Here is a 23,866-nt window from a genome sequence, read left to right on the forward strand (position 1 = left end):
TTGTGATCACAGACAGGGACAATTTCAGATCCTTTAATGCCAGAAGGCTAAATGAAGAGCATACATTTTCCATGGTGATAAATGGATGATGGATAGAACCATAATTTTTTATAGCTGCAGGATACTGCATGGATTGGGTGTACTGTAATTCACTTAACTTTTTTCCTATTTAGAGATTTAGGCAGCAGCCAGTTTTTCACTGTTATAAGTAATGCAGGGATGAATATCTTCACGCTATCACTTTTTCTGTGAAACAGAAATGATTTCTTCCAGATTAATTTCCAGGCATCTTTGTACTCTTTGACACCACTTGCCAAATGACTTTCCAAAAGGGGTGCATTGTTTACATTGCCATTAGAATGCATGTGACTGCCTGTTTCATCACACCCACACTGGCACTGGGTGTTATCATTTTTTAAAGACAGATTTTAAATTTAATATTTGCATTTGCAGACAAGCCAACTGGGCTGGCTGCCTCCACCACTTTTTGACTGTGTGTGACTCATGTAGAACCTGTTCTGTGTGATCTTTTAAAAAAATTAATTAATTAATTATATATTTAAAAAAATGCTCCGGGAAAATGTCAAGTCAGTGTCGGTGTTTTGTGCTGCAGTCTGCACTTGTCTTGTGGTACCTAGAAAAATTCTAAGTTCAGCCAGAAACCAGATGGGCCTAGTTGGGTATTAGCTTATTGCAAAGATAATCAGGTGTATTCATTTCATTTGTAGAGCTAATTTTAGGGATGCCTGCTCTGCAGTATCTAACCTTAAACTTGAATTATGTGATGGCCAGATGGACATTTGCAGAATGAAATATCGTTGAGTGCTTATTAGATATCTGGGCCTTCTTGATTATATGTAGAAAGTGGCAGTATGTGCTAGCATAGAGGGCAGAGAAAGTTGAGTTCAAACCCTAGCTTTGCCCTTTGCTTCCTCCCTTCCTCCTCCCTACCCTACCCTGCCTTTGTTTCCCCACCTGTAAATCAGTCTGACGGTGCTGAGGAGCTCTGATGTCAGGATTAAGAACCCTGTTATCAAGGATTTAGCACACAGGAAGCCATGGGGATCTACTTTTGGTTTTGACACAACAGTGGCCTGAAGGGTGGGGACAGAGAGGAGGGAAGCAGGCCGGTCCAGATCTCTTTCCTTTGGGAGGTTCTGGTTCAGTGGGAGAGATAAGGTGGGCTGCTGGGTTAGTTTCAAGTCACAGATGGGGCAGCCCTCACAATACCAGCCAGGAGCTGAGACAAAAGTAAGGCCAAACGAGTAACGTTGGTTGCTGTTTGGGGGTGAATGTTGGGAGCCCAGGCCTGCAGTGGGGAGGACTCATTCTGGGGACAGTGATGGGTCACGCTTGGTAAGTTCACCATGTTTGTGGCAAGGTAGGCTGGGGCCGGGCTTGGAGGTGTCGGGTGTCTGAGTGATTTAGACTCTGTCTTGTAGAGCATGAGGCATTACAGGAGGGTTTTCTTGTCACATTTTATATATTAACCATTGTATTATGTTGTTATATTTTTTAATGGTAATTTAAAAAATAACAGCTGTATTGAGATGTAATTCACATACCACAAGATTCATTCTTTTAAAGTGTCCAACTCAGTTGTTTTTAGTATATTCAGAGGCAATCATCACTGTTACCGAGTTCCAGAATATTTTCATTACCCCCCAAAGAAACCCACACCCATTAGCAATCACTCCTGATTCCTTCCTTCCCCCAGTTCCTGGCAACCATCAGTTTGCTTTCTGTTTCTAAGAATTTGCCTGTTCTATGTGTTTCATATAAGAGGAATCATATAATTTTTGTCTTCTTGTATCTGGCTTATTTCACCCAGCATAATGTTTTCAAGGTCCATCTTTTTTTTTGGCCACACTGCACAGCTTGTGGGATCTTAGTTTCCCTGACCAGGGATCGAACCCGTGCCCCTTGCATTAGAAGTGCAGAGTCCTAACCACTGGACCGCCAGGGAATTCCCTCAAGGTCCATCCTTATTGGAGCATATCAGTACTTCATGCCTTTTCAAGGCCAAATAATATTCACCATAGGGCCATCCCATGTGTTATTTCTTCTTTCACGAGTTGATGGACATTTGGGTTAATTCCTCTTTTTTAGCTATTACGAATAATGCTTCTGTGAACATTTCTCAGGTTTTTATGTGGACAAATGTTTTCATCGTGGGAGGATTTTGAACTGGGGAGTGGTGTTTGGAGCCTTTGAGCAGGGTGGGCTGTGAGGAGACCTGTGTGTGTCTCTGCCTTTACTAGGCCAGTCCAGGGCAAGCTTAATGTGCTCCATTTCTTTTTTTTTTTTTTATATTTATTTATTTATGGCTGTGTTGGGTCTTCGTTTCTGTGCGAGGGCTTTCTCTAGTTGCGGCGAGCGGGGCCACTCTTCATCGCGGTACGCGGGCCTCCCACTTTCGCGGCCTCTCGTTGCGGAGCACAGGCTCCAGACGCGCAGGCTCAGTAGTTGTGGCTCACGGGCCCAGTTGCTTCGCGGCATGTGGGATCCTCCCAGACCAGGGCTCGAACCCGTGTCCCCTGAATTGGCAGGCAGATTCCCAACCACTGTGCCACCAGGGAAGCCCACTCCATTTCTTTTAAATGACCCTATGAGGCAGGGTCTGTTACTGCTCCCTTTTGACAGATAAGGACACTCAGGTTCAATGAGATGAAGTAAGCTGCACAGCTAGAAAATGGTAGGTCCCAGCTCTGTCCAGTTCTTAGCCGGCTGGCATGCCATCTGCTCCTGGGAGACCAGGTGATAGCAGTGGCCTCCCTGGGAGGGGCCAAGAGGCTGAGCAGTCCTGTAGAGTGACAGTGAGCTGGATGGAGTGGGGTGTGTGTGTGTACACTGGTGCGAGCGTGGTGTGCAGTGAGGGGAGACGTTTCACAGGCAGCGTCTGCAGGACCTGCTGTGTGTAGCTGTGACAGTAGAAAGAACACAAGTTGGGGTTATGAGAGTGAGTTGGATTCTTGGCACGATCTCTGTGACCTTGGGCTGATCTTGTCTCCTTTGAACATTACCTTCCTCACCTGGAACCTGGTGTTCTTCTCCCAGCCTCCTGCCTCCCTGAAGCCTGAAATGAACAAGGGGGGGTGGGGAGGAAGGGAGGAGAAGAGGAGAAAGGAAGTGGGGGGACCAGAACCTGCTAGAACATGTCTGGGAGGCAGGGAGGGACACACGCGGCAGGTGCAGGCAGGTTCGGGAGGAGGTCGCCCTCTGGTCTGGGAGGACGTACATCCCTGTCCATTTGGGGGCGTTTTGAACCCTGGTTGTGATCCTGAGACTATTGATTTTTCCTAGTATTTGAATTTGAGCCTTTGTTTCCAGGAAGAGTCTGGTTCTGACCCGCCCCCGCCTCCAGCACATCCCTTCCTCGTTCTGCCTGGACATCACCTGAAAGCCAGCGAGGCTTTCCTGGGTCCTAGAGGTCACTCGGGTGGCCTCTCCTATCTGGGCCTGTCTCTGTTTAAGTGGTAGAGCTGGCTGTCCCCTTTATCAGTGACTTGCAGCTGGCCTGGGTTTTGTGAAAAGCCTGTCATTGCCAGTTAGAAAATAAAGACAGAAACCTCCCCTTTGGTGTTGGCATCGCAATGACTTGCTCTTGTTCTGACTGCAGTATTTTGCTGGGTTGTTATGAATCAGTCACTTAATTTTTTGTTTTGTTTTGTTTTCTGTACGTGGGCCTCTCACTGCTGTTGGCCTCTCCCGTGGCGGAGCACAGGCTCCGGACATGCAGGCTCAGCGGCCATGGCTCACGGGCCCAGCCGCTCCGCGGCATGTGGGATCTTCCCGGACCGGGGCACGAACCCGTGTCCCCTGCATCGGCAAGCAGACTCTCAACCACTGCGCCACTGGGGAAGCCCCACTTAATGTTTTTTAAGTGTGATAAGCACATGTGTCTTAATATGAGGAGCTAGGCTTAGGGGATGCAAGTTAGGTGATTTTTTTCTTAGACTAAGTCAGAATCCTGCCCCTACCCCCTATCAGAGAGTGGTCTGATGTGTTCTCTTTTATCCTGACCTATGAGGACATAGGGGGCCTAGGTCTGTGATCCTTCCTCTGTGTGTTTCTGCCCTCTTGCCTCCAGGCAACTGCTGTTGGTCCGGGGCTGTACTTATCAGTTCGCATCCTGAAGTCCAGTCATTACTCTTCATTTATATAATTGGTCAGGCCCAGGCCCTTTGGAGCAGGAAGGGACCTTAAGGATCACCTAATCCAAACCTTGCCCTTTGCAGATATTGAAACTGAGGTCCAGCGAAGGGAAGCCACTTGCCCAAGACCACACAGCTAGTCATAGTGTGAGCCCAGCTTCCTGGCACCACCACCCTGTTCTTCCGGACAGTAAAGTTCCCAATCGTGAGCATACAGGGCGCTCAGGAAACATACCTATCTTTGACCCGTTCCTCCAGTGCATGCAGAATTGGTTTTCTGGGGTTGAATTCTGTCGTGTGCTTGGTAATCCGCTGAGGGGAAATCCATTCTTTTCGGGGAAGCGTTGAAGGTGTCTGCTGGAGTCTGGCATCTCTGCAGTTTTTGGCCACCTGAGGGGAGGCTGAGCATGCTTGGATTCTGAAGGTGTTGGCTGACAGATGGTCCTCGCCTGCTACCCCCGTTTATTGCATTTATATCTAATAGAGTAACCCAGACTGGGAGGCTGAGCTGGGGAGGAAAAAGAGTGGTGTTCCTTTTAGAATAAAACTTGCTGATATAACGTTGAAAGTCATGGTCTTACCCATCCTCATCCGAGATGAGTCACACGATGGATGGTATCTGGGGTGCAGAGTTCCCCCCTGTGAGAACCCAGTGAGATGAACTTTGTGTGGGCTGATCTGTTAAAAACAAGAAGCCATGGGTTGGAAACAACCGAAATGTTAAGCAGTGGGGGAATTGCGGAAACCATGGACTACTACGCCGTCATCACAAATGCTTTGAAAGCATGCTTAATGACACAGGAAGATGTTCATAACGCCAGACATTTAAAGATGTGGGCTACAGAATAAGGTAAAGTGGAAACCCAATTGGGTAACACATTCAACCAGACTTCCAACTCAAAAACATGTTTTGCAAGGATACAGGAGTGCACTATAGTGTGGTGTTTAAAAAAAAGCAGGTTAGGCAGCCCTAGGCCAAGTCCCATAATTGCTGTGTGCCCTTGGGCAAGTCACTGGACCTTCCAGTCTCAGCTTCCCATCTGTAATTTGGAAGAAGTACCTTGCCTGTGGGTTGTTGTAAGAATTCAGTGAGCTATCTGGGCCTTCAGAGATAGGGCTTGCCTGGCCTTGGACCTTGAGTCATTGCACTGTGGTTGAGAGATCAGACCAGACCGAATTATCTGCTGCTTCAAGCCTATCAGAGCTCCCAGTGCTTTCTGGATCCTGGACCTACACACTGTGTGGCTCACATTTCTTGCAGTTTCCTGCAATGTGCCATGTCCTTTCCACCAGGTCTGCACACATCCTGAAAGACATCCTTGTGTCTTTGTCTCCCTAAGTAGACTGGGTTCCCCCAGGGCACCATGTCACAGGGCCAGGTATCCAGGAGGTGCTCAGTCAGTGTTTGTCAAATGAATTGAAGAGGTGGGACTTGAATTGGGCCTTTAAGTAAGAAGTGGGGCTTGGTGATCAAGGCAGAAGCCTCATTCTAGGAGGCAGGCAGGGCAGAGGGCAGTGGCGGTCACTGCCGCCTGTTCAGGGACCAGACCCGCTGGGCACACCAGAGGTTGACATAGGCACAGCCTGCCTTTTAGCGTTCAGTGTCACATGGTCATCAGAACACTTTGTAAGACATTTAATCTATCGGGCTTGATCAGTTTTGCTACCTTTTGTAGCTTGGGGCTGTGTGCACTTCTTCATAAGAGAGACCCATCAAGACCAAGCCTGTGTGGTGGTCGTGTATGTACTGAGGCTGCCAGCAACGTGCTGATGGTGAGACAAGAGCTGGACTTGGGGGTGAAGGTAGCCTGGGTTCTGTGTCTGGTCTTACCACTTACTAGATCATCTATCTTGAGTGGAGTGACTTAAGGAAAGAAAGCAATGCTTACCAGAGTGTTCCAAGTGCCTTTACACACAGTATTCTCATCTAGTTCTTATGGCAGGGGTGCAGCTCAGAATGTGAGTGGTGTTAATGAGGCAGTAGGGAGTAGTGGGGACTTTGGTCAACTCAGAGAAGATACCCTGTTTGAAGGTGAGTGCCTCCCCACTTTTAAATAACACATTAAAATGTGTCAGACAGTGTGTTTGTTGTTTTTTTTAATTGTAGTAAAATATATATAACAAAATTTAGCATTTTAGCCAGTTTTAAAAATTAAAAACATTTTTTTAAACTTTTTTATTTTGTACATTTTAGCCATTTTAAAGTGTATAGTTCAGTGGCATTGTGTACACTCACAGTGTTGTGTGCTTATCACCACTATCCATTCAGGTGCTGTATTTTGTGCTTTATAAATAGCACCTCCTATATTTAAAATGGATAAGCAACAAGGACCTACTCTATAGCACAGGGAACTCTGCTAAATATTATGTAACAACCTAAATGGGAAAAGAATTTGAAAAAGAATAGATAAACGTGTATGTATAACTGAATCACTTTGCTGTACACCTGAAACTAACACAACATTGTTAATCAACTATGCTCCGATATAAAATAAAATGTTAAAATAAATAAAGAAATACCACCTCACTTAATCCTTACCACGATCTGCTGAGGTATCTCCTTTTTTTTTTTTTTTTTTTGGCTCCTCCATGCGGCATGCAGGATCTTAGTTTCGAACCCACGCCCCCTCCAGTGGAAGCACAGAGTCTTAACCACTGGACCGCCAGGGAAGTCCCAGGTATCTCCAATTTTTAATCCACATTTGAGAATTGAGGAATCTGAGACACGGATGGGTCAAGTAACTTGCCCGAAGACCACACAACTGGTCAGTGTTGGAGCTGGGATTCTAACCCTAGGGAACCCAGAGTTGTCAGTTACTCTGATTCCTTTTTTTTTTTTTTTCCAAGAAAAGCTGAAAATAGTTTTAAATGTTGAAACACCTGCTTTTAAAAAATATTGACTCAAATTAACCAAACAAAACACCATTAGGGCCAGATGACAGCCTCACTGCTATAGGCTGGGCATAGTTCTCCCAGTAACCATCCCCACCCCGCCTGCCCCCAGGAGGAGTTGGGAGGATCCAGGGAGATAATGAAAGCGAAAATCTTTTGTAACCTGTGAGGAGCAATAAGTCTAACTTGGAGTTAGTAAGAGTAGCTAATATACATATTGAGTGCTTCTGTGTCAAGCCGTGTTCTCAGTACTTTCATTCTCACGAGAGCCCTCCGTGTGTCGGGGTATTGTTACCCTCTCTTTGCAGATGAGGCACAGAGAGGTCAGGTACCTCTTCTGAGGTCACACAGCTGGGAGGGTGGAGTCAGGATTAGAACCTGGGCAGTGGGCTCTGTCCACTGTGCTTATTGCCTTTGTCTGGGCTCAATTCTGAAGAATTACCAGGGAAGGGGAAGCGCTGAGCATCTATTAAGCCCAGACTGCGGCCAGACACTTTGCTAGGCACCTTCTCTCACTTTATTTCATTTAACCCTCACAACAATCCTGAGGCCGTGGTGGGGTGTCCTATTGTATGGAGGTGGAAACTGAGACTCAGAGAGGTCTGGTGACTTGCCAAGATCCCAAGGGGAGGGAGTGGCAAAGCCAGGATTTGAACTTGAATCTGAGAGACTGCAAAAGCCCACACTTCTTTCCTCTACATGGGAAGGTAGTAATCAACCGATTTTCAGTTTTAAAAAATATATCTGCTTCAGGGGAGAGCACTGAAAAGTCCAGTTAGGAAGACTTAGGTTCACTCTGTGGAAGTGACTGAGAGCTGTGGCAGTTTCCCTCGCTTGCGTTTAGGTGGCTTCTTGGGGGTCACATGAGTCCAGGTCTGCAGCAGCTTGGGGACGTGGGGTGGGGAGCGTTGAAGTGGGTATTACGGGGGTGAGTGCCGTGCTGGCCATTGCCGGCCATTGCCCCAGTTTCCCCTCTTATCTCTTTTTGTGAATGCTTTGCTAGTAACAGCCTTGCAAATCAGCTTGTTTGGATTCGCATCCTCCCTCTAAGTGGTGCTAATTGAATTAGCCACAGCCTCAAGGTGGTGTTTTCGAGGTTGGCATCTATGGGGCTTTGTTGGAAAGTCTACCAAGCACGGTGTTGATTTCCACTCCTCTTTATTCAGCATGGTCCCCTGAAGCTGCTCTGTGCCAAGGCCTGTGCTGAGTCCCAGGAGAATGAGAATGGAGGGTGATGTCCCTGCAGTCAAGGACCTCGTGATCTAGTGCAGGAAAGGAGGAGCCACCGCTCCGCTGTTGTAACAGCAGATGCAGCCGTCAGGGAGGACCTTCCAGGCGGCAAGAGCAACATGGGCAGATGGGGGAGGTGGGGTTGGAGAGACACATTGTTGGGGCTTTGGGAGCGGAGCCCTCACGGGTCTCAGTCACCTTCCTGTCCCCGGCACACAGGGCGGCTGAGAATGTAGTTCAGGGTTGCATTCGAGATGTCAAGCCCCCAGGGGGCAGAAGGTGGATGACAAGTGATGTTAAACAACAATTGGGCCCACGGTCACCTACAGGCCATTTTAATTTCTTTCAAACACACGGACTAGGTGCCTAGAAGTAGGAGGAACGTGAATCTCGTGGCTGTGTAGGTGGACAGCAGGCCAAAGCAGTCCAGCAGCACAGAGGGGTCTGAGGGCAAGGCCAGGGTTCATGGAGAAGCCTGGGCCGGTGCTTGGCACTCAGTACTAGGCAGACACTTAACAACTGTTTCACAAATGAGTGAATGGGTGCCAGAACCTGCCGGGGCGTATCCGAGGCTGGGAGCAACCCTCTGCTGCCCGGAAGGGCTCAGTAAACACTCGTTAATCATTTCCTGTCTGGCAAGCCCTGTGGGTGCCTGAGAGAGCCGTGGTTTGCATGGGGGAGGGGGTGCTGGTCATTCGGATGGCCTGGCCTTCTGCCTGCCTGGCTCTCTGGGAGCTGGGGGGTGGCACCTGCGGGGGCGGGCGGCTAGAGCGTGTCAGCCAGGGATACCTGTTGCCAGGCGGCCTCTCAGCTTAGTGAGCTAAAGAGAAACATGTGATGCACCCTGCGGCCTGCCACCCAGGGACTCCTGGATGGACACATACCCAGGTCCTCCTCCCTCCTGTACCCTCTTCCAAGAAAGCTCCCTGGGGGTGGTAAGGACCTTTTCCCCGACCCAGACTCTGGGATCTGTGCTTTGACTTGAGTGTTTCTCTGGAGGCAGGTGACCCTGAGCCAGGAGACTGGGAGTTGGTCTTGCTGAACAAGTGGGTTCTGGAATGTTCAGGGGCAGCCAGAGTGCCCGTGTGTCCACACAGAGGGAGCTGGTTAGGTCCGAAGGATCCATTTGATTTTAAAAAAATGCCACGTGTTCCCAAGTTCATAGATGGTGGTGGTAGAAGGGGTTGGCTTGGAGAGTGGGGATGCTTTTCGTTCCTCGGCTATTAAGTGACCACCTCTTATCTCTGGGGTGGCCCCCTTTCCTTCTTAGGATCAGTTAAGAGTCCCCTAGGGTCACGAGAACACTTGTGGGTCACTTTCCCATTCTATGGGGGAGAAAGGGGGTTTGTGGTCAAGCAAGTTTGGAGAACTCTGGGCTAAACAAAATCAAACAGATGTCTTTCTTGCAAGACTTCTAAGAACGTTCCATGTGCTTATGACTCTGAGAGGGAGGCGAATATAAAACCCTCATTTATCCCAGATTTTTGTTTTACCTCGTATCTGTTTATCTCTATTTTTAGAAATATCTCATGAGACTAGTGTTTTCAGGAAACTGCTGCAGAAAATTAATTCAACAAAGATTTGTTGAGTAATTACTATGTGCCAGTGGCCATTCTAGATGCTTGGGGTAAATCAATGACCAATTCAGACCAAGAGCCTACCCTGGAGGAACTTACCTTCTTGTAGAAGCTATGAACTGATCTGCGAGTTATCACGTGTTATCCTGTTTAACCCTCACAACAGTCTGGTCGGATAGAGGGACCATTTTATAGATTAGGTAACTGAGGCTAGGGGTAAAGTGACCTCCCCATTTCGGCTGAATTGTCCTTTTTGGATTATGCCTTTGAATTGCAAGAGGAGCTGGTGAAGTAAGGAACGCCTGGCAGAGACATTAGGGTCTGTGGTGGGGAATCTTTTGCTATACCATTGTGACCCTTTATGAAGGTCTGATGGAGAAGCTTTTCTGAGGCTCTGAATCAGACAGGGAAAGATGTGCTTCTCCAGAACAACTGGTTTGTTTTCTTTTTCTGGGCACTGAGAATCTCGTGGCTGATCATGTTTCCCTTTGGCTTTGGTTACTAAGCACCTGAGAGCTAGGTTTGTGACCCGTCTTCACACTTCTGCAGAAAGGAACTGACCATATGGTATCTTTTTCGAGGTGCTGGTCTTACCCCTGGCTTTATTATTTGCCTTCCATTTACTTCTCTCTTATCCCGATTCCCTTGGCCGTTTATTTTATTCTTTTGTGTTGTTTGTATTATTCTAAGCCACTGTAAATACTTGGCAGATGGGGCTGAGTATAACTGAATTTTAAAAATACTGGTAAGGTGACTAGTGTAACATCCTCCAGCTAGTTTGCAGGGAGGCAGGCTCTACCTTTGTGCACCACATGACGTACCTCTCTGGATGAGGTTCCACCAAGAGACAGCTCTGTTTGCCTTTGCAGCCACCGTTTTGTGGGTTTCAAAGGAAGCTGGGCTGGCAGAATTGGAGATCTTGAGTGGCTTGAATTGACCTGCATGTCACACGCGTGGTTTGAGCTGTGGATCCTCCTTGGTGAGGGCTGCTCAGCCTTCCCTTCCTGCTTGTGGTTCTGAGGGTTCCCAGGGGGGCAGACCCCCCTTGGACAGACAGATGAACACTGTAATGCTCTTCGCAGCTACTTCTCCTTCATTATCCTCATGGCAACTCTGTAGAGAGAGAGAGAGAGAGAGAGAGACAGAGAGGAGGAGCAGGTGGTATTGATGAGGAGACAGACCTGGAGAGGCTAAAGGACTTCCCCCACTGGGTGACGTCTGAGACTGTGCCCCAACATAAAACCACACGGCCCCCGGATGAGAGCTCCCTGAACCCTCTGTGGGGGAGAAGGCAGCTTGGGAGTGCAGAAGAGCTTAGTATTTGGGATTTGAATCACATGGCCACAACTCTGTGCATATACATCACTTTTCTGAGCCTCAGAAGCCTCATCTCTAAAATGGGTACCCTAATTCCTGCCCTGTCAGCCTCACTGGATCGTTGTGGGAAAATGAAGGAGAAGATGAGCATGGAAGCACTTGTCTGGTGTCAGGTACTGTGCCCGTTTGCAGTGCCCTGTCTGCATTGTGCTAGTGATGAAGATGATGATAATGATGATGATGTGACAAACATCATAGGAACACTGACTCCTGTACCATCACTTTGGTAAACTTTACATACATTTTCTTAATGAATGCACAAAGCATACAGATGAGTGGGGACTAGGATAGCCCCTTTTTGCAGGTGGAAAATATTAAGTAATTTGCTTAAAAAAGATTAAGTAATTTGCTCAAGGCCACAGAGATCTTAAGTGGGAGAGCCAAAATTTGAACCCAGGCGGCCAACCCTACAGCTGAACTTACTATTGCCACTATCATAGCAAAAGGCAGAAGCCTGAGACCCTTTTGGGTAGTGGTATTAATGCACATCAGTGTAGTAGGGGCAGTAAGGACCACCTGGGGTAGGAAGTTGGTGTGGGTGGTCCCTGGAGGGGCAGGGGAACCTGGGACTCAGCTGGGTAACAGCCCTGGGCAACCGAGCTCATCTCTGAGCTTCACGTTTCTCACCTGTAAGATGGGGAGATAAAAATGTGCCTCATGGTGTTAAATGAAATAGGGGATGCATGGATGCTTGTTCCTTGCTATAAAAGTGTTTGTGGGGCTTCCCTGGTGGCGCAGTGGTTGAGAGTCCGCCTGCCGATGCAGGGGATGCGGGTTCGTGCCCCGGTCCGGGAAGCTCCCACATACCGCGGAGCGAGTAGGTCCGTGAGCCATGGCCGCTGAGCCTGCGCGACCGGAGCCTGTGCTCCGCAACGGGAGAGACCACAACAGTGAGAGGCCCGCGTACCAAAAAAAAAAAAAAAAAAAAAAAGTTATGTGAAAAGCAGCTAATTAAAAATATAAATGCAGTCTCTTTGGAGACTAGAAACGGGCCCAGGAGAAACAGGTTAAGTGGGAACAAGATCCTTTTGTAAGGGCCAGTGAGGGGAGGGGCTGGAGAGCAAATCCCACCTCCTGAAGCGGGGAGACTGGGCTCCCTTTAGTTAAGCTTGATGAGCTTCGGCTTTGAGTAAGTGACAGACAGCCTTTTTATTTCCTGCTTTGTTCTCTCCCAGGTACAAATTGACCACAGTCTTCATGCATGCGAATGGCAGCCGGAAGCTGCCCGAGGGGGATGGCTAGATACCTTCGAGAATAAAGCCGAGGGCTTCCTCTTCTCTGTCTCACCGGAGTCACCGGAGTTACCCCCTCTCCCAGCTTCCTAGGTGTGTGTGAGGGTGGGGTGGGGGAGGGGAGGCCCCATCCCAGTAGGCCTTTGGGGTCAGGCCGTCGGTTCCCCATCTCCCGATCTCCCTGTTCTTTCCCTGACTGTGGGACGACCTCTGTTCAGGAACGTGGAGGTGGCAGGGGTGAGGCGGGCACTTGGCCTTGACAAGGGCAGTGGAGAAGGACTCTCAGTGGAAAGGAAGCATCCTTCCTGGTTCACCCTCTTCTGCCTGACCCCGCTGGGCAGGTGCACGGGGGCAAGCCTGTTTGGACTTGAGACCTCTTGCTTCACCAGTCTAGAATCCCACCCCTTAAACCCCCCCCCCCCGAAAGCAAAAATCAGGGACCATAGCAAAGAAACTTGAAAACCAGGGGGAACTTGGCACCCTCATGTTAACTGATTCTGACTTAAGGTAGTGACCCTAAGGAACGTTACTTTGGAGAAACATCTTTGGACTCAGAGAAGATCGTACATATTTGTAGGTATCTGGTAGCTGTCTGGTGTGAAATGAGCTCCTTGAAATTTTTTAAAAGCTAAATTAAAGATTTGCAAAAATATTAAATATATCAGAAATTAAACGTTCTTTTTTTTGAGGGCCCCCCTCCCCCCCAGCCAAAACCAACATCCACTTCTTTTTTCTGAGCCTAAGAGGAGTGAATAGTGTTGAGTGGGCCTCGGAGCCTTCAGGAAGGGGCCCGACTCCCTACGTTGACCATTGAGCAAACTCATTTGCCCAAGTGTGAAAGTAAAATTTGCTGACCCAGGTGAAGGGGTGAAAAAATGTTGTGATGGACATCTTGCCAGGGTACCAACAGTGTGTTCCCGCTCCCAAGGCATCACCCTGACACGTAGGAGCATTTAGGGTCCCCCCCCCTGCAATGGTGTTGAATGCTGTCAGCTTTTCCTTCCTAATTCTTTACCTTAATAGATTATTTGAGAAAGGTTGATTTGCTTTTAAAAATCAGCACCCAAGCATGCGCTATCACACCGCACACAGTTGAGAGATTGATGCAGTTCTTGAGAATTCATAGCCTGTGTTGTGTACAGAGCAGCAGACCTGGGTGGTAGTTATGTGTGTAACCGCTGACAGAAAAGGAAGCATAAATTTTGTAGGAAAGAATTTGTTTTGGTACCCTGTTCTTTTTGCTTTATATCACATATTGTTTAAAAGAGGGATATTTTTTGTTAAAGGAAAGGGAACTGTGTATTTGAGGTAAGTAGACTAAAGTGAGATAAATGGTTGGGTTCTGTCATGTGGGTATAAAAATGGCACAATTTCTGAGATCACCCTGTTTCTGCACTGTTCCAATATTTATCTGAAAATTAGAAAATACAAAGTATGGGCTTGTCCTGAGATCCTGGTTCGATTGTGATTTATAGTGGCATTTTTTTCTGTTTTACAGAGCTGAGATTGGTGAAATTGCAGGAGGTTTTAGCCAATGATGATCCAGAGACAATAAATATTGCTTTGTGGGGAGGTTTCCACCTTGTGTCTGATTTGGTGACTGTTAAATGGTAGCCAGATGTCAGGACCCGTTATGCAAATGTAGAAGTGGCCAGATTTGAGGCAGTCACCTTGGCTTGCGGCATGAAATACCCTAATTTTTGGTGGCGGTGTTGGAGGGCGTTAGCACAGAAAGTAAAGATGCTCTTTGTTCCTTGCTGCTGTGGGAATGTCTCTTGTCTCTCCCAACCCTTCATTTGGTGTGGTCCCCTTTCCTTCTTAGGACATCTGGAGTTCCCTGGGTCGTGAGAACCTTGTCCACGTCTGTCCCCCACTAAGCTGACGTTTGGAGGTCTCATAACTGGGCTTGGTGCAGTCCGGGTGCAGAGCAAACGCTGGGTGACTGCAGCCGGCACAGCCCAGGTGCCCGAGGTGGGTCAGCAGCTGAGCAAGCAGAGGTTTCAAAACCCTCTGAAAATCAAGCTGTGTGTTGGTTCTGTCGTTGCCAGCTGTTAGCTTGGAGCTTCTGGAGGTACCATAGGTGTGGATGCGCCCAAGAGCTACGAACAGGCTGTGGGCAAGTGCATGAAGCAGTGAAGAAGCAGGGGGTTTAGACAGTTCACCTCTGTATTATCTGACCTGATTTTGAAGGGCACGTGCCAGAGTTGGGTGAAGAAATATCCCCAGATACAGAGAAAGATCCCCAAAGGGCAGGCTAGCCACTGATGGTTTTTTATTTTTTAAAGAAAGGGCGGGGCATTTTACTTTTCTGTGGTAGAAGGGTAGGCTGCCCAGAACCCTTAACAGGAGGGTGGGTTTTGTACAGAAGCCCCAGGGTTTGGGGCATCAGGGGTAGGAATGAAGCCAAGATGTGTGGGTGCAAAGGACAAATGCGTTGCAAGCAGACCGAAAACTTCGGGCTACTGTGTACGTTAACATGTGATCACACCGCCCCACCCTGACCCCAAGCAGGCAGCACCCTGAAGGAGAAAGCCAGAAAGCCGACCGAAGCCTTTGAGGGGGGTCTAGCACATTCAGGTTTCCATTGCAGTCTCCAGTGTCGTTGCTGTTGTTGTTTTAATTTTTCATTCTTGTGGGTCTTTTGCTTTTTAAGGGAAACTCTGGGTCTGTTTGTCAAATGGCTAATAACACAGTGTTCCCTTTTCTGCCTAAAGGCACCAAGTGATTCCTTCTGGCAAACTGCTTAAGAACTGTGGTTCTGGAGCTGGGCTGCCTGGGCTCAAACCCCTTGCTCTGCCACTCACCAGCTCTGTGATCTTGGCCGAGTTCCTTAATCTCTCTGGGTCTCAGTTCCCTACTCTGTGAAACGGGGAGAAGAAGAGGACCTACGTCCTAACACTGTTGTGGCGATTAAATATGTTAACCTGTGGAGAGGGCCTTAGACAAATGTTGGGCACGTGGTCGGTTTTGTGTGAATGTTGGTTATAGGCATTAAGATGCAGTGTGGGCGGTGGAAAGAGCGCTGGTCGGGTGAGTCGAGAACCCTGGCTTCCGGCCTGATTCTAACAGACTGCGTGCATGTCCTTGGGCCTGGCACTTTCCCTCTCTGGGGTTCTGACTTTGCACCTGTCTTGAATAGTGCTTTTCTGGGACTCTGTGGTAAGGGGTAGAGGTAGGGGCAGCCCCAAGACAGAGTGACAGAGGCTTGTAGACCTCCATCTTTGCTTCAGTTGGAGCAGCTTGGGTTCCTTTCATTTATGGATTTTGGTTTGTGGCAAAGAAAGGGTTCATTTGCGTGTGTGTGTGTGTGTGTGTGTGTGTGTGTGTGTGTGTGTGTGAGAGAGAGAGAGAGAGGGAGAGGGAGAGGGAGAGGGAGAGGGAGAGAGAGAGAGGGAGAGAGAAACAAAGAAAGAAGTATGGAAGTGGGTGAACCCAAGGACCCTTCCTGGGGGAAGATGCAGGGGGAGAGGGCTAGCCAAGGGGAAGTTGGTGGGGGTGGGCCTGGTGGCTGTAATGGAGCCTGGGGAGAGGGGTTTGACGGCCTGAGGTCACGTGGCACAAGACGGGACTAAATATAGAGCAGCGGGGAAATGCTGTCATCAGTTTTGTCCAAGTGGTCTGGGCTGATTTACTTATTTGGGAGGTACAAATGGCTGCATGTTATAAGGTGACCATAGTTTGGAGGAGAAATTAAGAGCAAGGAAACCAAGAAAAATGACTTTTAAGAGTGTAGAAATTCACTTTTGTTATAGCTTTTACTAATTCTTGCTGGAGGTCATCCCAACTTGAACAAAACAGTTGTTGCCTTTGCCAGAATTTAAACAGGAGGGTGCCTGCCATTGTTAGTACTCTTGCTTCCTCCTCCCTCTTTTCTTTCCTTTCCATTCTAATAATCTCTAGGAATTTCCCTGATACGAATGTCCATTCATTCCTTTGTATTATCACTCAGTGATGAGGAGCTGTCTTGCCAAGTGGAAAACCCATTCACAGGCTAAATCCGTGGCTTTCTTTTTTTTTTTTTTTTTTTTTAATATATTTATTTATTTGGTCGTGCTGGGGCTTAGTTGCGGCAGGCTGGCTCCTCAGTTGCGGCATGTGAACTCTTAGTTGTGGCATGCATGTGGGATCTAGTTCCCTGACCAGGGATTGAACCCGGGCCCACCTGCATTGGGAGCGCGGAGTCCTATCCACTGCACCACCAGGGAAGTCCCCCGTGGCTTTCTTGAACCAGAGTTCTCCATGGGATTTTGAACTTCATTCTTCCTAAAGTGGGGTTTAATGTTTCCTATTATTTCTTCAATTGTAGTTTTGTTGGATCTACAATATTTTTTTTCAGAGGGAGGTCCTGATGATTCATCAAACAGAATTCAGATTATTTGTGCCCCCCTAGGCTACTTCTTCAATGAAAAAATCTTTCAAAACCTAGCCGTGGCACACCTCATCCAACAGGCCTCCCACCTGGACCCCAGCCCGTGTTCACATTCCTCCCATATTAGTGACTTTGTTAATCTGTAGGGTTCAGTGTTTTGATCCTTAACTAGGCTGTTTACTTACTGAAGACAGGAATCATACTTACATTTCTTTTCTATTTTGCTACCACGGCCAACGTTTTCTCTCTCTCACTCTGTATCTAAGATCAAAGCAGCAGAGTAAATTTCCTTGCCCAGATTCTGATGAGAATAAGTACTGGGGACCAAACATCCACCTGTTCTGAAAGGCTGTGCCTGCTGCCTTATTTACTAGCTAGTGAGTGTTGAACGTTTGCTTGTAGAACGTGCATGGATTGCTGGGTTTCACTCCTGAGCTGTGTTGTTATTTCATTCATTCTGAGTGACATCTAAGCCAGGTCCACCTGGAGTTTTTCCAGGTTCCCCAGACCTGGCAAAGGCAGGGATCCCATCTTATTCAGCTGTATTTCTTGAGCACTGCTTGGAAGGCCTGACACACAGTGGGTAATCAGGAAGAGTTGAGTTGGTAATAGAAGGGGAAAATAAAGGTATATTGACTTTCTTCGAAGCTTGTTGCCTAACTCTCTCGAGGGGCTTTTCGATTTCTTTCAGCAGTGCCATCTGCCAGGGCCTGAGAGTATTTATGAGAAGGAGGGAGGTGCAGGTCTTGTGGGTCAGCTGTGGGCTCTGGAGGAGGGATTAGTACCTGGGGCTGGAGGGGTCAGGAATCTCCTAGGCCCATAAATCTAGCATAAATGTGTCTGCAAACTCAGAGGCCTTTGGGTATGCGGTAGGTGACCAGGTAAAAGGTAAGTGGACAGTGGATGTGTAGCCTCAGTCTTGGAGATTCAGAAGAGGTGACAGTATGGAAAACCGGTGATGGCGTGCTCTGCCTAAAGGGGGCAGCTGCCAGTCGGCTTCTTTGTCGCCATGTAGAAGTATCATCCTAGAAAAATTCAGATTTTTTGATGCGATGTCTCCTAATCCTTAAATGTTGGCCACCAGTTCAACTGCAGAACCATGCCTGCTGGCCTCTGAGTGGAAGGCGAGGCTGGAGAATGCCAGAGGTCACCAGGGGATACACACATGCCATAGGGTCAGTTTAGGTGGGCGTTAGTCACTATCCAGATGGTCACGTACCGGGATTGCCACGGAAACGGACATGCATGCATGCAGGGCGGGCGGAGCAGCTGCCAAGAGTTGGCATCAAGGAGACACTGATGACAAAAGCTGAGTTCTTCGCCCACCAGAAGACCTTCTGTTCCTTGTCTCCTCCCCTCCCCCACGCCTTCAAGGGCTCCTCCCTGCCTCCCGCAATGTAAGTCTGAATTTTCCAGTTTGGCATTCTAGGCCTTCCTTGTGCAGTGTAACTATAAACGGTGCCTCCGCTTCAGAGTGTGGCCTCAACTTTCTTACACACCAGTTGTTATCTCCCTGGTTCCCTCCAGACTTCCTAGGCTGCAGCAGTCTCAGTCTGTGCCCATGGTTTCTTCCCTCCTGGTTTTACTTACGCTGTTCCCTCTTCCTGGAACGCTTGTCCCTCCAGTTTTTGGGAACCCTACTTCCCTACTGCTGTGTGTGTGCCAGACCATGTGCTGAGAGCTGCAGATGCTGCAGTGAGCACAGTGGACACGTCCAGCCTCATTGGACATCCCTCCCCCTGCCTTGGGGGTGTGGCCTGGTCTTCTTGGGTCCGCTGAGCCTCACACCTGTGTGCATTGTTTAGCCCTTGTGACCTCATGCAGATTGGTCCAATTACTTTTCCCTTTCCAGAGCCATGAAAAATAACTTTTTTAAAAGGAAAAAAGTCAAAGAATGCATGTACCTAGTTGTATAAAATTCAGATTATACAGAAAGATATAAAGAAGGAAAATTATTCTTTGCCCTTTCCTCTCTTCCTCTCCCAGTTATTTGAATAAGAAAACTGTCTGACTAGTTATGTGACCTCAGACAAATCCTCTAACCTCTCCAAGCACAATTTCCTTATATGTTATGGGATAATATTAAAACCTAGCTCACTGTATTATTATTTTTTCTTTAGCGTGTATTAAATGAGGTGATATGAAATCCCCCAAATCCTAAGCACACAGATTTTTTTTTCTTCTTCGTGTGTTGAGGGTTTCTTTGGCAAAATCCCATCCATAATTACTACACAGTTTGTCTTTGATAAACATACATGTTTAGCTGCATAAGAGAAAGAATAAAAGTATTAAAGATGAGCAGTACTATTTTCAACTTGAAGTCCTGTTCTGTCCTTCTTCCCATGTGGGAGCTTAAAATTGCTTTCCCTTCCCTTTCACCCCCTCGACTCATGAAGACCTCTGATGAGTGCCTCTCAGTGAGACTGGAGGAAATTGTTCTTTTAATGAGAAAAGGACACAGAATCTTCATTGTCTCTTCTTTGGAGCCAGTGATAGAGATGATAGTGTAAGAAGTTCTGGACGTCCAAATGTAAAACAGCTTAATTTGTAGGAATGTTGGATTTTTATCTAGACAGATGTTTTGCTTTTTATGGAGCTGGTTGGGAATAAAGATGGGGGCAGGGTTTTGTTGGTGTTTTAGTTTTGCTTTGAGCTCGGATTAGTTAGGATTGGCTTTAGCTGCCTATAACAAAATCAAAACCCCCCAAACCTCCAGTTTCACAGTAATTTAAGAGATGCTTAAGTGATGTGAAGTTTTGTTTCTCACATAAAAATAAGTTGGAGGTAGCAGTTCGGGGCCCTTAGAGCCCCATGGTGTCATCTGGGACCCAGGTTTCCATCCTCAGGTCATCTCACAGTCCAGGGTGTTCCGGAACTCCGGCTCTTGTGCCTGAGCCGTACGCTGCAGAAGGAGGAAAAGCACAGCCCTCAAAGGAGGCACCTTCTCTGCTGAATCAGCTCTCTCTCAGCTCTTTTCTGGAAGCCCCATGGAACATTTCTGCTTACGTCGCACTGGTTGTGACTTGGTCACATACACGCAGTTAAGCTGTCAGGGAGGCTGGGAAGTGGAGCCTTTTAGTCCCCAGTGCAATATGTAAAGTTAAAAATAAGGGTCCTTTACTGAGGAGGAGGAGGAGGAGGAGGAGGAGACTGGAGGTTATGGATGTGGGCAGTAAGCAGTGTTTTCAAGGACTTTAATAATTGTAGAACTCTGTGAACTGACCTCCTTCCTACTCCTCTGCTTGCCTCTAAGCAAAGAACCGCCTAATTGTTTTGCACGTGACCATCGCCTATTAGAGTCTAGGGGCACAGACTCCAAGCCGACTCTTCCTCTTTGTAAATGGTGGGATGAGGTTGCAGGGAGCCTGTAAAAGTAGGAGGGCCAAAGGTAAAGTAACAACACAGAGACAGAAGGTAAATTGTGTTGAGCTGTAGAAAGAGCCCGGGCCCTGGTGTCAGAAGACCTGGGTCAACTCTGCACCTCCTCTTACCTCTGCGAACAGTCAAGTTTCCCTTTCACCCCCTCGACTCATGAAGACCTCTGATGAGTGCCTCTCAGTGAGACTGGAGGAAATTGTTCTTTTAATGAGAAAAGGACACAGAATCTTCATTGTCTCTTCTTTGGAGCCAGTGATAGAGATGATAGTGTAAGAAGTTCTGGACGTCCAAATGTAAAACAGCTTAATTTGTAGGAATGTTGGATTTTTATCTAGACAGATGTTTTGCTTTTTATGGAGCTGGTTGGGAATAAAGATGGGGGCAGGGTTTTGTTGGTGTTTTAGTTTTGCTTTGAGCTCGGATTAGTTAGGATTGGCTTTAGCTGCCTATAACAAAATCAAAACCCCCCAAACCTCCAGTTTCACAGTAATTTAAGAGATGCTTAAGTGATGTGAAGTTTTGTTTCTCACATAAAAATAAGTTGGAGGTAGCAGTTCGGGGCCCTTAGAGCCCCATGGTGTCATCTGGGACCCAGGTTTCCATCCTCAGGTCATCTCACAGTCCAGGGTGTTCCGGAGCTCCGGCTCTTGTGCCTGAGCCGTACGCTGCAGAAGGAGGAAAAGCACAGCCCTCAAAGGAGGCACCTTCTCTGCTGAATCAGCTCTCTCTCAGCTCTTTTCTGGAAGCCCCATGGAACATTTCTGCTTACGTCGCACTGGTTGTGACTTGGTCACATACACGCAGTTAAGCTGTCAGGGAGGCTGGGAAGTGGAGCCTTTTAGTCCCCAGTGCAATATGTAAAGTTAAAAATAAGGGTCCTTTACTGAGGAGGAGGAGGAGGAGGAGGAGGAGGAGGAGGAGGAGGAGGAGGAGGAGGAGGAGGAGGAGGAGGAGGAGGAGGAGGAGGAGGAGGAGGAGGAGGAGGAGGAGGAGGAGGAGGAGGAGGAGGAGGAGGAGGAGGAGGAGGAGGAGGAGGAGGAGGAGGAGGAGGAGGAGGAGGAGGAGGAGGAGGAGGAGGAGGAGGAGGAGGAGGAGGAGGAGGAGGAGGAGGAGGAGGAGGAGGAGGAGGAGGAGGAGGAGGAGGAGGAGGAGGAGGAGGAGGAGGAGGAGGAGGAGGAGACTGGAGGTTATGGATGTGGGCAGTAAGCAGTGTTTTCAAGGACTTTAATAATTGTAGAACTCTGTGAACTGACCTCCTTCCTACTCCTCTGCTTGCCTCTAAGCAAAGAACCGCCTAATTGTTTTGCACGTGACCATCGCCTATTAGAGTCTAGGGGCACAGACTCCAAGCCGACTCTTCCTCTTTGTAAATGGTGGGATGAGGTTGCAGGGAGCCTGTAAAAGTAGGAGGGCCAAAGGTAAAGTAACAACACAGAGACAGAAGGTAAATTGTGTTGAGCTGTAGAAAGAGCCCGGGCCCTGGTGTCAGAAGACCTGGGTCAACTCTGCACCTCCTCTTACCTCTGCGAACAGTCAAGTCTCTGACCTCTGTGAGCTCTTCCCATCGGTGAGACGAGAAGTCCCAACACCTTATGGGGCTGCTGAAGCCTGCAGAAGCCCTGGTGGATTCGAAAGCGTGATGCACGTGATTAATCCTCTGCTAGGCTGAAGCGCTTCCAGCAGGCGCGTGGGAAGCATCCATAGTGTGGAAGGTGCCATGGGGTCAAGGACAACATAGAAGAGGTCCAGCCTGAGTCTGGCACAACATGCTGGTGGGACGGGGTCAGACTCTGCTCTTTACCAGCTGTATGTCCATACTTGGCCTGCAGGGCATGCGGGGTTAGAAACACGCATCTGATCTTCCTTGTTGGTGTCCTGGTGCCTCTCACAGCGTGGTTATCCTGCCTTGTGAGTGTGGTTCTAGGGATTACAATGCATACTTTTCGTGCAGTGTGGCTCCTACATGCAAGCCACGAGCCCATTACTTCACCTGTCCAGTGCTGGAACTCAGGAGACAGTGTGTCCTTCTCCAGCAAATGCCTAGGTTGGTACCTTTCAAGGGTTATTATGCTTATGCCTGGTCCTGCCCCCACTCCCTGGTGACATTAGAACCTAGCCCCATGTTAGAGGCAGCATCCCTGTGACTGTTTCGTAGGGTTGTCATGAGGATGAGCGTGCAGCCAGGTGCCTGGCGCTTGGTCAAGGCTCAGTGAGTGACCGTTGCCGCGTCCAGCTGGCCAGAGCAGGCCAGGTGGCAGAGAGTGACTCAGTCCCCCAGCGCCTCTTCCTGCCCCCTGCCAGCATGTTCCCCCGACTTGGTTCCTTTTTTTTGGTGACATTCTCATCCCTCAGCTCTGGACTTTCATGTGCCATCAGTTTCAAAACATTATGAAATAAAATATAGAGGGGAGAAGGGAGAAAACGGAAGCTGAGCAGCGCAACCTAACTCTGGCTGCTGAGGGCGACCACGAGACTCCTTGGCTGGGCTTCAAGTGCATCTTAAAAACTTTCTTTTAAGTTAAGCCCCAGATAACGGTTTTGTTTTTTGACCCTCTCTTTGTCTACCTTGGCTTCTAATTAATTAACCAATTAAAGGATTCATTCATTCATTCACACACAATTTATTCACTGCCTGCTCTGTGCCAAACCCTGTGTATGTGCTGGGGATATTGACATACCCAAAACAAACCATGCCCCCTCCCTCACGGAGCTTACATCTGCTGGGGAAGACAGGTAGACTTCAGACTGCGAAGAGAAGTAAAATAGGGTGATGGGGGGGGTCGGGTGCTATTTTACATATGGTGATCAGGGAAAGCCTCCCCAAGGGGACATAGGGAACAGCAAGCGCAAATGCCCTGAGGTAAGACCGATTGGCTTGTTTGTGGAATAGCAAGGAGGCAGCTCTGTGGGGAGTGGAATGAACTGGGCAGGGGGTGTGGGTTTTAGACTTTTGAGCTTGAGATGCTTTTCTGTGGAGTTGTTGAGCAAGGTGTTGGTAACAGGCGCCTGGAGTCCAGAGCAGACATTGAGGCTGGAATGATAACTTGAAAGGCATCAGCTATGCGATGCTGTGGGACTGGATGAGATCACCGTCATGTTAGATCGGTCGTACTGGCCAGGGGGTGCACGCCTCCAGCCTTGGTGGGTGCTCAAGAGATACACGTGCCTGTCCACCTCATTGGCCTTGGATTTGCATCTGGGCAGAGTGACCGAGGACTAGTCCCTGTGTTGTTCTCAATCTGGTGGGGAAATCCCTCAGAATGATGAGACAAGTACAGAGGAGAAGATAGTCACTGGTGAGTCTGTCCTTGAGGTCTGGCCTCGATAGCTGTTTGGTGGGTGGTACCACTGATGGTGGCCCTACCGGGGTTGGTCAGCAGAAACAGAGCATTTGACCCATACTGGCCAGCTGAGTATCAACAAATGCTTTATTTACTACAAGGCTTCTCTCCAAGGCAAATTGGGGCATGTATGGAGTAGGGACTTGGGAGGACTTCTTAGTCTGAACTCTGAAGTGCTGACACTGTTTGTTTGTGTTTTTTTTTGCGGTACGCGGGCCTCTCACTGTTGTGGCCTCTCCCGTTGCGGAGCACAGGCTCCGGACGCGCAGGCTCAGCGGCCATGGCTCACGGGCCCAGCCGCTCCGCGGCATGTGGG

General features: G+C 48.4%; 1 protein-coding gene and 1 non-coding gene across 2 annotated transcripts in view; one reads left to right on the top strand and one right to left on the bottom strand.

The window, feature by feature from the left end:
- PTPRJ (protein tyrosine phosphatase receptor type J) overlaps positions 1 to 23,866 on the top strand; it is a 183,192-nt gene that overhangs the window by 20,084 nt on the left and 139,242 nt on the right. The gene's annotated exons all lie outside the window — the stretch shown is intronic.
- On the bottom strand, positions 1,894 to 1,966 carry TRNAR-UCU (transfer RNA arginine (anticodon UCU)). The gene has a single exon. It is a non-coding gene; the product is annotated as a tRNA-Arg (tRNA).

This window comes from Physeter macrocephalus, chromosome 16 (genome assembly GCF_002837175.3).
Source record: "Physeter macrocephalus isolate SW-GA chromosome 16, ASM283717v5, whole genome shotgun sequence".
Taxonomy (NCBI): Eukaryota; Metazoa; Chordata; class Mammalia; order Artiodactyla; family Physeteridae; genus Physeter; species Physeter macrocephalus.